General features: G+C 37.2%; 1 protein-coding gene across 1 annotated transcript in view; it reads right to left on the bottom strand.

Moving 5' to 3' along the window:
* The window catches only part of LOC106868720 (maternal embryonic leucine zipper kinase), a 92,294-nt gene that overhangs the window by 78,079 nt on the left and 1,001 nt on the right, over positions 1–13,214 (bottom strand). The window lies entirely within an intron of this gene.

Consider the following 13,214-nt stretch of genomic DNA (forward strand, 5'->3'; position numbering starts at 1 on the left):
GTTAAGCTTCTCAACCTCTCTAGTGGTTATTTCTGTCTTGGGGTACTCAAAATCATGTTAGTCTAATTCTTGACTATTAATCTAAATCATTTTCACAACATAGTTAAGTATGTTTACATCATAGAGCTTATATATCATTTTTTATCCCATAAAGCAGACCTATGATCAAAAGGGTTTCTTAGATATTATCTAATTTGTTCTTTTTGGGGGTGTTGTTAATCTTGGATAGAGCAGCAATATTCACTTTATCCCTCCTTTTCAAGACTTCAGGCTGTAATTTCAGAAAGAGTTAACCGCTATTTATGTTAAGATGAGCAACTATACTACTATCCAAAAGTTTAAGATTACCTAAACTTATTTTGAAAAGACATCTATAAAACAGAAATAACTGAGAGATTATAGTGAAATATTTTAACATATAGCTACATTCATTGGATAACATAATTACCTCAGCAACTAAACAAAACTGCAAAATCAGAGAAAAACTCTAAATCTTAGACTCATCAAAATATCCACCCTTTGGCCTTGATCGCTGCGGAGCATATTCTGGGCAGACTTTCGACCAATGAAAGCAAATATTTACTGGTAACATTTTGCCACTCCTCTTGTAAGAATGTCCAGAAGGTTTCTGCACTACTTGGTTGTCGCTATTTGACTCTGCGATCCAATTCATCCCACACAATTTCGATGGGATATTAATCAGGGAATTGGGCTGACCATTCCATTATAGTCAACTTTTTTACATCCATTTTCTTCAGTAAATAGTTTTTGCATAGCTTAGAAGTATGTTTAGGATCATTATCTTGCATCAGCACAAAATTATCACCAATCAGACTCATCCCAGATGGAATGGCATGATGCTGGAGTATAGAGTGATACTTGTTTTGGTTCAATATTCCTGTCACCTGATGAATACCCCAAACACTTGCTTGCAGACACCACCAGATCATCACACTTCCCCCACCATGCACTCAAGAATCATCTGTGCACCAATTCTTTGCCTCACATAAACTCTACGCTAGGATCCAAAGATTTCAAACTTTGATTAATCAGTCCAGAGGGCTTGTTTCTATTGATCAACAGTCCAGGTTTGGTGTTTGCTGGCCTATGAGTCGCTTATATTTATTCACAGGTCGAAGCAGTGGTTTCCTGATAGTACAATGACTATTTAGACCGGCAGCAATGAGTCTTCTTCTCACAGTTGCAGGAGACACATTAACTTTGCCAGCTTCACTTACTTGTGCAGCGATTTCATTTGCTGTCAGGTGCCTGATGAGCTTATCCTGTGATTTAAAAGTTAATTTTAAATTATCTGACCAAGCTTTATTGTTATTTTATCCTGTTTCATTATACCTTACAATGGCGGAGCGGACAGCAGTGTAGGAATCTTTAACTTTTTGGCTACATCTCGAAAAACTTAATGTGACAAGGCTTTGTCTCTTTTCAGGTAATAAATTACTGGTTTTGCCCATATTTAGAAATTTTTAGGAATTTCACTAATTTTACTTATTTTTAAGAATTGAACCTGAAAGAAACAATAATTCATTTAACACAGTCATTAAGTGATGTTATCTCAACCAACAGTACATAAGGAGTGTAAATAATCAAAATGTACTGCAATGTTGACAAAAAGTGGATGCTAAAATGCTTTTGACAGCATTCTCAAATAGGCTTGCTGTCAAGAAACAGGATTATTTGCATATCTAAAATATGTATAATGTTATTCCATATCAAATAAACCCCAAACTTTATGCAATATATAATTCCATATTTTTATCCCAAAAAATTATCTAAATCAATGACATTGAACTAAAAATTTCACTTTGAAACAAACTTTTGTGAGTGGTCTTAAACTTTTGGATAGTAGTGTATAAGCTGTATATTGTCCCCCTCACTGGCTTGCCACATGTTGCATGATTAATTTACTTTGTCATGAACCTGGAATGAGCTTCCAGCCCACTACAGCAAATTTCATCAGCAAACACCTCCAAGGACTACTCAATCTTCTAAGGAAGCCAAAGAAGAAGATTAAAACAGCAATAGTACATAACTGAACATTAGATACTTCAAACATGTTTAACTTTGCACTGGTTTCAGCCATTGAGCTGTGACCATACTGGAGCAATGTGTTTGATGTTAATCATATAGTCAATTATACTAACCCTTAGTACTTATTTGATCAATCTCAGAAGGAGGAAAAGTAAAGAGGATCCACATAAGATTCAAACAAGGAATCTAAGATAAGAAGTGGACTGAAAAACATTTGGGAATCATAGACATCGTTTCTTTATATAACCTAATTAGTGGGAATGAATAGTGCTCATAATCTTCCCAGGCCCTCTGAGACTGGAGTGCTTTTATTGATTCACGTTCATTCCTAAGCCAACCTCTGCAGAAAAAAACATTCATGGGAACAGAATTGCAGATGGTCAATGCTCTGGACAAAGTGAAGTGATTAAGACAAGTGCCAATGAAATGAAAGAGAGGAATGTGTGTTGCATGGAGGTGGTCATGGGCCAGAGGTAACAGTATGTTGGAGAATTTTCACCAGCCAATTAGACTGAGGCTTTCTTTTGGATGCAGTCAAGGAGTTTGGGTGATACAAAGACCATCTATGATATGGAACCAAATTCTGCTGTCGGTCTAACACAAGCTCTGTAAAATGCCAGCAACTTTTAGTGGATGAGCACTAAAATAATAGACAATTCTCAGAAGGCTTAACAAAATAAAAATGATTTATTACAGGAGGAATTTGTGATAGCATTCTGAAATATGGCATAACAGAGTCTCAGGTGAACATAAGAAATATTTGAGCCCCTGGTTATAGAATTACAAATCCAGACAAATGCGTATGCATCATACAAAAAGTCATAACACGATACTGCATAATACATAAATATGGTACAAGATATAAAGAATGTGGAACATGATAAATGTTCAAACATTCCATAACCTGTTAAGTTTTAGAGTGTTCTTCCATTAGATATATTTTCCATATGGTGGAGGTGAATTCTAACAGCAATGAGATAATGTGTCTTGCTTCTTTCAGGACTCGTCAGCAACTGTCTAAAATCTTCCCACATCTTATGACAAGTGGCATGTATCTAAGCGTGATGCATCACAATTGGCTAGACCAATGAAATCTCACATAGCTGGATAACATTCTGCCAAAGGAAAAGTAGTGTTCCTACATGACTCCCTGCTCAGACCAAAAGGTCAATCAACATAAAGGAGCAAATATCAAAAGAAGATGACAAAAAGGGAATGTGAACACAACAAAAAGGAAGCTGAAAGAAGTTCTACATGGTTTGCTGCTCAGAAAGGTGGTCTCCTTGAGACAGAGAAAGCAAAAACTGACATGCAAGCGTGATAGCAAGTGTCTAGGAAACTGGAACCCACAGGATGTGAAAGCCAAAGTATATGAGAGTGCAATGTTGGCTGCTGAGACATAAGCAGTGCCAAGAATTTTCCTGCAAGTGCGGTGAGCTACTTGCAGAGGCAAAAGAGTTGTAAACCTGCAAGAGCAATGAGCTGTTTGCGGTGGCTGAATGTTCTAACCTGCAAGAGCAGTGCATGTCCTGCAGAGGCTGAAGGTGCTGGCCTGCAGGTGCAGTGTGTGACCTGCAGAAGCTGTAGAATGAATGCCTTAAATGCAGGAAGAATGAATCACGCAAAAAATAATGCAAGTGTAACTGCTGGAAGCACTGTGAAACAATACCAATTGCAAAGCCTGATGCAGTACCCACCAGCGAAAGCTGTGCATCGGAGACTGGGTGTACAAGGTGAGGTGCTGAGTACAGCAACTCTGAGCATCAAAACGCATGTTACAGAATGGATGCACCTAAAAGTATTAAAAAATGCAACAAAATGAAGAGAAAGAAACTGGAACAGAAAAGCTCATGGTGAAGCTGAAAAATATGAAAGAAAAAACAAGCAAAATGTTCAGTTTGTTGAATAAGTGTTCCAATGAGTGTTGTTAAGAAATGCATGGTTGGTGAGAAGAAACATCACATTTCGAGTTAAGAAGCTGTTTGAAGTGTCATCTATCTGTGTGGTGCACATAGTGACTGAAATCTGCTGTATGAGGCTACAAAATTGGTTGCTGTACAGATGTTGCAGGAACAATTCGAAAATAGCATTGAAGCCAGTAGCTGCACAACCATGGCAGTGGTAATGCTAGCTCTGTGGTCTGGTACGAAGGCTGAGGCTACAAGTCCAGCCACATCAAAAATTCTAGACCGGCGAATGTAATGGAGAATTCTCAGCATTTGGCATGCGCATCCAGTGCGCATGCTCAGAGTGGCAAATACATGGGAAAAAAAAAACAACAAAGATGAAGACAGACACCATGTCGGATTAAGCTTGAAGCTGTATTCAGCAACATAAAAGGTTGACAGTTGACATGGTGAGATCACAATACTTCAAAAGGAAGTTATTTGGAAGAACACCATGTATTTTCATTGAAGAAGGATGTTTACTCTATCAGTTGTGAATGGGAGATGAAAAAAACAAATTCTAAAAGTTGATTTGAATCACCAATTTTTAGTGGATGAGCACTAAAATAATAGACAATTCTCAGAAAGCATAACAAAGTGAAAATTATTTATTACAGGAGGAATTGGTGATAGCATTCTGAAATATGGCATAGCAGTGTCTCAAGTGAACATAATATTTTAGCTCCTGGTTATAGAATTACATATCCAGACAAATGTATATGCGTTATATTAAATGTTGTAACACAGTATTGCATAATATATAAATACAGCATAAGATATAAAGAATGTGAAACATGATAAATGTTCAAATAGTCCATAAACTGTTAAGTTTTAGAGTGTTCTTCTATTGGATATATTTTCCATATGGTGGAGGTAAATTCTGATTGCAAAGAGATAATGTGTCTTGCTTCTTTCAGGACTTGTCAGGAACTGTCTAAAATCTTCCCACGTCTTATGACAGGTGGTGTGTATCTATGCAAGATGCACAACAGTTGGCTGAACCAACCAAATAAGGCATAGTTGGATAACAGTTCCACCAAAGGGAAAGTAGTGCTCCTACAAACTCATCAGGGTTAAATATTTCTAGGCAGTTTTAGTTGTTATGTATATAGCGTTGTCAAGAACAATCATTATTGAGATTTTTGTGTTTAATTCCAAGAGTAGTGATAGTTAGAAAGATTGCTTTCTTGATGCATGATTTTGTCTTTGTGTTGTTGGAAGAGACTGGAATGTTAGGTCTCAAATGGAGTATGTGTTCAAAGGTTATGACCTATGTTAGAAGTGAATTTATTAGGGTGCTTGGAAAGTAATTGCGTTTTTTCACCACCATGAAATATGAATCAACCAATCATGTCAGCACCAAGGTCAAATGGGCAGGAACTGTCTAGAAATAGTACATCATCTCTTCTATCTGGCAGTGTGTCATTCATAGTTATTTCAGTAATCATCCCCATGGAAGATAAGGACTTTATGAAACAACATATTCGCCATTGCTTACTGTATGAGTGTGGAAAGAAAAGTACTGCTACAGAAGTAATGAAAACATTTGTGAAGTTTATCTGAATGCAGTGAAAGCTTGTATATGTCAGCTGTGGTTTAAAAGGTTTAAAAATGGCAATTGTGACATATCCAACAAAACTCGCTCTGGAAGACAACCCACACTGAATGAGACCTTTTATTATATTGGATCCATGTCAAAGCACCAGAGATTTGGAATAAAAAATTTTATGTGTCAAGTTCAACTATCTACAAATATCTGAAGCAAACTGGGAAAACATACAAAGAGGGAAATTGGGTTCCACATGAGCTTATGCTTGAGAACTGAACACAACATTCCACCATCTACAGCAGTCTTCTAACCACTGATAACAACCTATCATTTCTGCAGAGCATTGTTACAGGTGATGAGAAATGGGTTTTGTATCATAACAGAAAAAGAAAAAGACAATGGTTATCATGTAATGAAAGGTCAGTGCCAACGCCAAAACTCTATCCACAAAACTCCTTGCTTTGTGTTTAATGGAACATGAGAAGTATCATCCATTACAGCTACTGGAACATAAAAAAACCATCAATTCAGATGTCTATTACCAACAACTTAACTGTGTAAATGAAAAATTATGTCAAAAGCAGCCAGCTTTAGTAATCAGAAAAGGTATTATTCTCCAACATGACAATGCATGGCCACACTCTTCAAATCAAACCCAAGAAAAAATAAGATTGTTAGAATGGAAAGTTCTTTCACATCCTTCATACGCATCTGACTTAGCACTTATGGATTTCCATTTGTTCCGATCACTAAAACATTTTATAAGAGGCAAAAGATCAGAAACAGAGAGGAAGTTGAAAACAGTCCTTCAGACATTTTTTCAGTTACTTTCCCATTAGGCTGCAGTCGATGAAAACAATGGTGATTACATTCTTGATTAAAACTATTCAAATAAACACAGTTTACATTTGTTTTTATATCCTTTCTGGTAAAACGCAATTATATTCTAAACACCCTAATATATTTTGACAAAGTCAACAGTACAGACATGTACACATTTTAGACTGCATCCCTTCTAAAATAGACTTGTCTACACTGATTTAGTGTATCTAATAGCCACTGCTCTTCTGCAATGGTCTAAACATAGATCTCATCACCATCAGACATGTTTTGAATAGGTTTTATTGCTTTTCTACATACACATTATTTTAGCACAAACACTACTTCAGAAGAATTCTAAAAGAATATTTTAAGATATTCTGTTACATATATGAAAATATTACTAATGATAATACAGTTGGCTACATCACCCCAACAACTCATCTTCCTAACACCTAGCCTTCCATCACTCTTCTAACCACGGTTCTATTCACTCAACTGCTGTTACTATTAGAGTAGGACTGCACATATTTCATCCACCTTATCACTCACCCTTCCGGAAACCACTTCCTTTTTCTCGTGCATTCTCAATATCATACCTTACCACTTTATTTGCCACTGAATGCCCTGTCCACCTTGCCTTTCCCCTATGTACCTCTCTCATTTTGCCAATATCAGCCATCCCCACAACAACAACCTTTGTTCATCTCCCACTAATTCTATCCTTATGTACCTCTGACTTCTTATGTACCCTAACACACTTCACATCATCTTGCTGCCACCTATTACCTCCTCCTTTCCCCTCCAACTGGTATTCACAATTGACCACACACTCCATTGTGTTCACCACTAACTGCATTTCCCTGTATTCTCTTCTCTATTCGTCTGACACTTTCTTCACACTCTCACCCATGCCACTTATATTCACTTTCCTTTAATTTGAGGGTGCAACCTGACACATCTTCACCACCATCCTCTTTTTCAACTGGAGTAACCATATCTCTCTCTACAACAAGACATCTGTTGCTGTACCCTCTATCATATTTCAGCCTCTTATCACCTGGCATAAAGTCACTACCTTCAGTATACTCCCCACTCAGCTAGAAGTGGTCATCTTGTCTTGTGAGTTACTCAGTGACCTCATTAGTGCCAGTGCCATGCAAAAAGCACTCAGTATGCTGTAAAATATTGGCATTACAAAGCCAGTGGAAGAAACCATACCAAAATACGTACTGGAGTTTGGTGCAGTCCTCTAGCTCCTGTCAAACCATCCAAATAAAATCAGCATGGAAAAATGGGCACTAACTGATGGGGATGGCAGTTGAGCCAATAGCAGAATTTCTATAAAGTCACTCAACTTGGAAGAAACAGCAATCAAATCTCCCTCTTATTGCACCCTACTGACTTAAAAATAGGAAAGACAGCTGGTGTAGCACCATAATAATCAATTGCTACAAAGGTAAACATGATACAGAAATAATTGCAGAAAAATCAAATTGCTGGAGCAGGACATGGAAGTTACAGAAAGGGTCATAACTTAACTAATCAGGAAAAGAGCTAACCTAAATGAGATGCAGTTTGGTTTTGTACTACAACTGAGGCTATCTTCCAAGTAATGCAATTTCACCAGAAGCATTTAGCAAAAAATAAACCTTTGTGTTTAGCTTTTGTCAACATGGATAAAGCATTTGTCAGGATCACTCGCTCCCTTATCTAGTGGTCAATGCAGAAGTTAGTGATAGGTTAGTGGTTGATGAGAGCTGTACAAGCCATGTATATGGATGCTGTCAGTTAGGTGAAAGTCAGCAATGAGTGTAGCAACAAATTTAGTATACAGGTAAGAGTTCACCAAAGAATGGTTCTCAGCTCCCTCTAGTTTATTATAGTCCTCCAGGTCAGAACAGAGGAATTTTTAGACTAGTTACCCTTGGGAGCTCCTCGACACTGATGACCTTGTTCTTATAGATGAATCTATACAAGAATTAAATTTCATGTGTGAAAGTAAGGTCTTAAATCAAAGGGCTTCAGAGTTAATTTTGCAAGACCCAAGTCCTAGTAAAACATCCAGACAAATCACTTATCTTTTCAGGGAGACGGCCCTGCTTGATATATAGAGGTGTAGTAGAAATTCCATACAGTGTATGTTATGAACACATAAGGGGTGTGGCAGTAGCATAGAAAGGTTAACAGAGAAAGTTAGTGTTGTGTGTGGTAGATGTGCAGGTACAATAAACTTTAAAAATGTACAGGAAATAGGCTTCTTCAAATGTATGGGGGGATTGTTAGAAGTAGTAGATAGCTTCCATTACTTAGGCAACCAAGTCAGTAGTGGAAGAAGATGCAATGAAAACATAGTTGCTAGAATAAGGACGAGCTTTGGTAACAAAGACCACTCCAAAGTGAAAGGAAGTGTGTGAACAATGAAAGATGGGATGTGACTGCAAAGTACATGTGAAGGCTTGAAAGAAATGAAGCCAGCATGCTCCACTGGATGCACAATGACAGTGTGCTTGTAGGACAGAATGTAAGTAATTTGAGAGAAAAATTGAGTATAAAGTCATCAGATGTAGTGTGCAAGAGAGAAAAGACTGCACTGGCCTGGTCATGTGATGCACATGGATGAGGACAGCTGTATAAAGAGCCAATCTCTAATTGTGGCGGGAACCTGTGGAAGAGGTAAAACCAAGATGTGGGATGAAGTGGTAAGAAATGATCCTTGAATATTGAACCTAGCAGAGGAAATAAAAAGGAATCGAGACTTTTGGTGATTTACTGTGCTTGAGAAGACACGTCAAGTTAAGTAAAACTGTTGCCATCCTTACATACAGGCCTGTCTTTGGCCATGCCCCCCCCCCCACATCCCACATACACATAACCTGTCTTCTATCAAAACACCCCCACAACTCTTGATCACTAGTCACTGCAGGCTCCTCCTTTCTCCCTCATAGCCTATCTGCACATTCTATATCTACCATACTTCCCTCCCAGTCACTCTAATTTCTATCATCATCACTTGCTACAGTCACCTCTTCCCCTTCTCTAAACATCTACACTCTTATGAAACATTTCCCCATCCCCTCTGCATCCCCACACACACTGTTCCTTGAAGATAAATCCTGATGCATCTCCAACACCATCTATTTCTCTCTCTCTGTCTTTTCTTCCCTTCCTACCAAAGTAGCCAAGTATCTCCTCTATAGTAAAACACTGTTCTCTATCTCTCCATTATACTCTGACCTCTCACCTGGCACAACACCATTTCCCTCAGTTCCAGTCCCTCTCCCAGCTGAGAGTTTTCATCTTGCAAGTTACTTAGTAACCCCACTGGTGGTAGTGCCATGTAAAAAGCACCAGTACTGGTGCCCCATAAAAAGCACCCAATACACTCTATAAAGTGGTTGGCATTAAAAAGGGCATCCAACCACAGAAACCATTCCAAAGTAGACAATGAAGTTGGTGTTGTTCTCCAGCTTGCCAGCTCCTGTCAAAGAGTCCAACTCATGCCAGCATGGAAAATGAATGGTAAATGATGAGGACGACACAGTGGATAACTCCAAGGTATTTAGATAAAATGGGCATAACTGGAACGTTTTGATGTAGAATATCTTCAACGAAGGTTGACCCTGAGCTAAATATCAAGCTTAAGAAAAAAAGAATTATTTCCTTTCAAGGAGAGTCACTTGAATTTGTCGACAAATGAATGTGGTAATATAAATTGTATGAAAAATTTAAACAAAAGAGATAAAGCTTAGTGAGCCAGGAGAAGACTATAATTTTTGGATCAGGTCCTTTTGTCTGAGCAGAAATTCAATTCCCAAAATGTCGGTCTTTAATCGACAAACATTGAGCTATAAACATTCAAGCTGAATCAATGCTTGTGTCCTAGTCATGGGCAATGCCTTTCCTCGAAGGAAGGTTAAATTAAGTACTGGTAATATACTAGAATACCCTGCTAAGAGCTCCCAGTTGGGGTATTTAATGTGCTCCTAAGCTGGGGTGAACTTCATAGTCACACCACACCAAAGTGAATGTATATGTTTCCTTAAGACGCAGGACAGGGATACACAACCTCAGTTGTGACTAATGCAGCATATCTTCTGAGAGGAGTCACAGACTAGAGCAGTTGGGCCAGTGAGCCAAAAAATCCCCCAGAAGGAAACTCTGATTTTGATTCCCAAGCAGATAGAGCTCTTGAGCATGGGCAGCACTACAATTATCTAAAGGGAGGAAACCCTCAGAACACACATCCTGCCTTCAGATCTTGGAGGTTGGGCATTGTGCTAATCACCTGATCCTGAAGGAAACTTATTACAGAAACTTCAAACATTCAGAAGAATCCACAACATAGTAGAGAAGCAGTGGTTCCTAATGTAAGAAATAATTCACTCAGTAGTAAATGTAGTGAGACTAAACAAATGAATAAATGTAAAAAGTCTCTTCTGTCACTGACCACATGATTATCAATATTTGGACTGCCAGATTGACCCTGAAGTTGCATGTTTTCAGGACAACACTACAACATTTATTTCTTTGTAATTTTGCTGAGGGTACCCCCTTCTCATAAGTTGGCCTTGGTCAAGCAACCTTATGAGTATAGGCATTCTAGACAATGTATATATCCAATAAATTTTGTTTTTAAGAAGGAAGGGTGACATTTGGTCACTATTTCCAGCGGATTTTTAAAGACTCCAGTGAGATTGTTTGAGGGGCATTTGGTACTATAAAATATCATGATCCTGTTTTAATTTCTAATTGAATCAAGGAAAGAATTCAATAATGCTTAAATATTATTATCTATGCTGTTTTTCTGAGTTATTTAATTCGAAAATATACTTAGTCTTGACTAGGACTGGTGAGATCTAAAGGCGACCAGAACATTGATTTACTGCATTAGTCAAAAATATTCTTTTATAAAGAAATGAGGCTGCGTAAAGTTCGTTTCCTTTTGGTGTGTGTATGTTTTTTTTTTCTTTTTTAATAGAATCGAAACGGTTTCGCGGTCTTGGGAGAGATATACAATTAGCAGTTGAGGACATTATTTCGGCTTGATACAGGAATTTCCAAATTTGATTGTGCGGCTGAAAACATAGTAGTCGAATTGTTTTGGCACATTACTAGTTCAGGGAGCATGCGGACAGTGCTGTCATAAGGAATGGATACACTGGACAGTTGCCCGGAAACACCCACGTGTCATGGGGCCCAATGCAAATTTATGATGGGGTCGTATATGTAGGAGGTCCCAGTACATTGTTTTTATCTGAGTGAAGGGTCGATAAAGCTAAGACAGCTCTGCATGCCGGCTATAAGTCATTTCCATTCTTGCAAACAACACTGTATCATGACCAATAACAATGGGCCTGCATTGATTGCTATTGGTCATGATACGGTAGAAATTAAATGCATCGATATTGGACGTCGAAGAGCATAATCCGATTCTTCGGAATTCGATCTTCAAACGAAAATATCAAGCATTGCCGCAGTATTTGGTTTCGTTCGTGTATGGTTTAAGCTTAAACCACACGAAAAAAATAAAAACGTTTATAGGTGACTGAAGTTGAATGATGGGCGGACCTTCGAAATAGATATCACTACCTCATCAGGAAGGAAAAGAGTTGGGTGTTATTTTGTGTGTGTTTTTTTCTTTTTCAATATTCCTGTTTCACACAACGAAAATTACGATTCTAAAAGAATACTTTCCAAAAATTAAAGTTTTCTATATTTTTGCCCCTTTATTCAATCTATTTTACCTTCTCCATGATGTAGTAGTGATAGTTATTCCAAGTGATTATTCCTTTTTCAATGGTAAAGTAGTATTAAGTAAATTTGTTTAATTGTAAATCAAGAATACCTTCCCAACTTGGCACCAAGGCAATCTACAATGTATTCAGTTTGGTCTTAGAATCTCGAGAGACATTTCCCTGAAGTGTCGTGGAAAACGTTTTTAAAAATATAATTATAAACGGGCATAAAAAAAGGTGGATTTACACTAGTTACTATTTCTATCGGAGTTTTGAATTTTCAAGGCGGTACAGCTGTTGTTGACTATTCATACCCAACAACCGTTAGTTACAAGACAGCAAGTATATGATAATTCTACACTATATAGGTTATTTGGATAGAAGATATATTGTTTGAAAAGGAGTATATATATATTTCAAAGGTCAGTCACAGCCTGGAAATAAAGAAAAAGAGAGGAAGGTAGAGAAAGTGAAAAAACAAATTCTCTTAGAATTAAAAAAATAGGTTTTGAGAGCGCACTTTTGGGTGGGTAATTTGATTGGGGTCGAATATCTAAATGTATAATAAAGACTAACAGAAAACTAGTTTTAAACAACGTAACCGCCAAGTTGACGTTACTGACAAATATTCCCACACTAGACTCACTGATCAAAATATTTATCTCCATCACATTAAATGATATTATTTCAAAATAAAACATAAAGTAAAAACTGTTTTTATTCAGATGAAACGTGATGTAAAAATGATCAATAGATGTAGGCAGTTCTGAATTGTTGTAAAGGAAAGAAATAAAATAAAAATTGTACTAGATATTCATCCATTTTCATAAATCTTAATTTTTTCATTTACAAGCTTAAAGCTGTAAAATGTAAACCGACTTGTCTTGCTGAATGTAAGAAAAAAATCGGGGGTTATAAAATGTAACGAAAAAATCAAATACAAATGATGGAATGAAAAAAGAACAAACACGTAGAAAAAATATTTTTCCAAGCATCGTAAATAACATGCGTTAGATTTCACAATTAAAATAGAGAGAGTAATAATGATATAACAATATTACATTGTAGATATATTTATGTTGCATAACGAATGTTCTATAAAGTACCTGTTGG

The sequence above is a fragment of the Octopus bimaculoides genome, chromosome 6, assembly GCF_046866305.1.
Source record: "Octopus bimaculoides isolate indiv1 chromosome 6, ASM4686630v1, whole genome shotgun sequence".
Taxonomy (NCBI): Eukaryota; Metazoa; Mollusca; class Cephalopoda; order Octopoda; family Octopodidae; genus Octopus; species Octopus bimaculoides.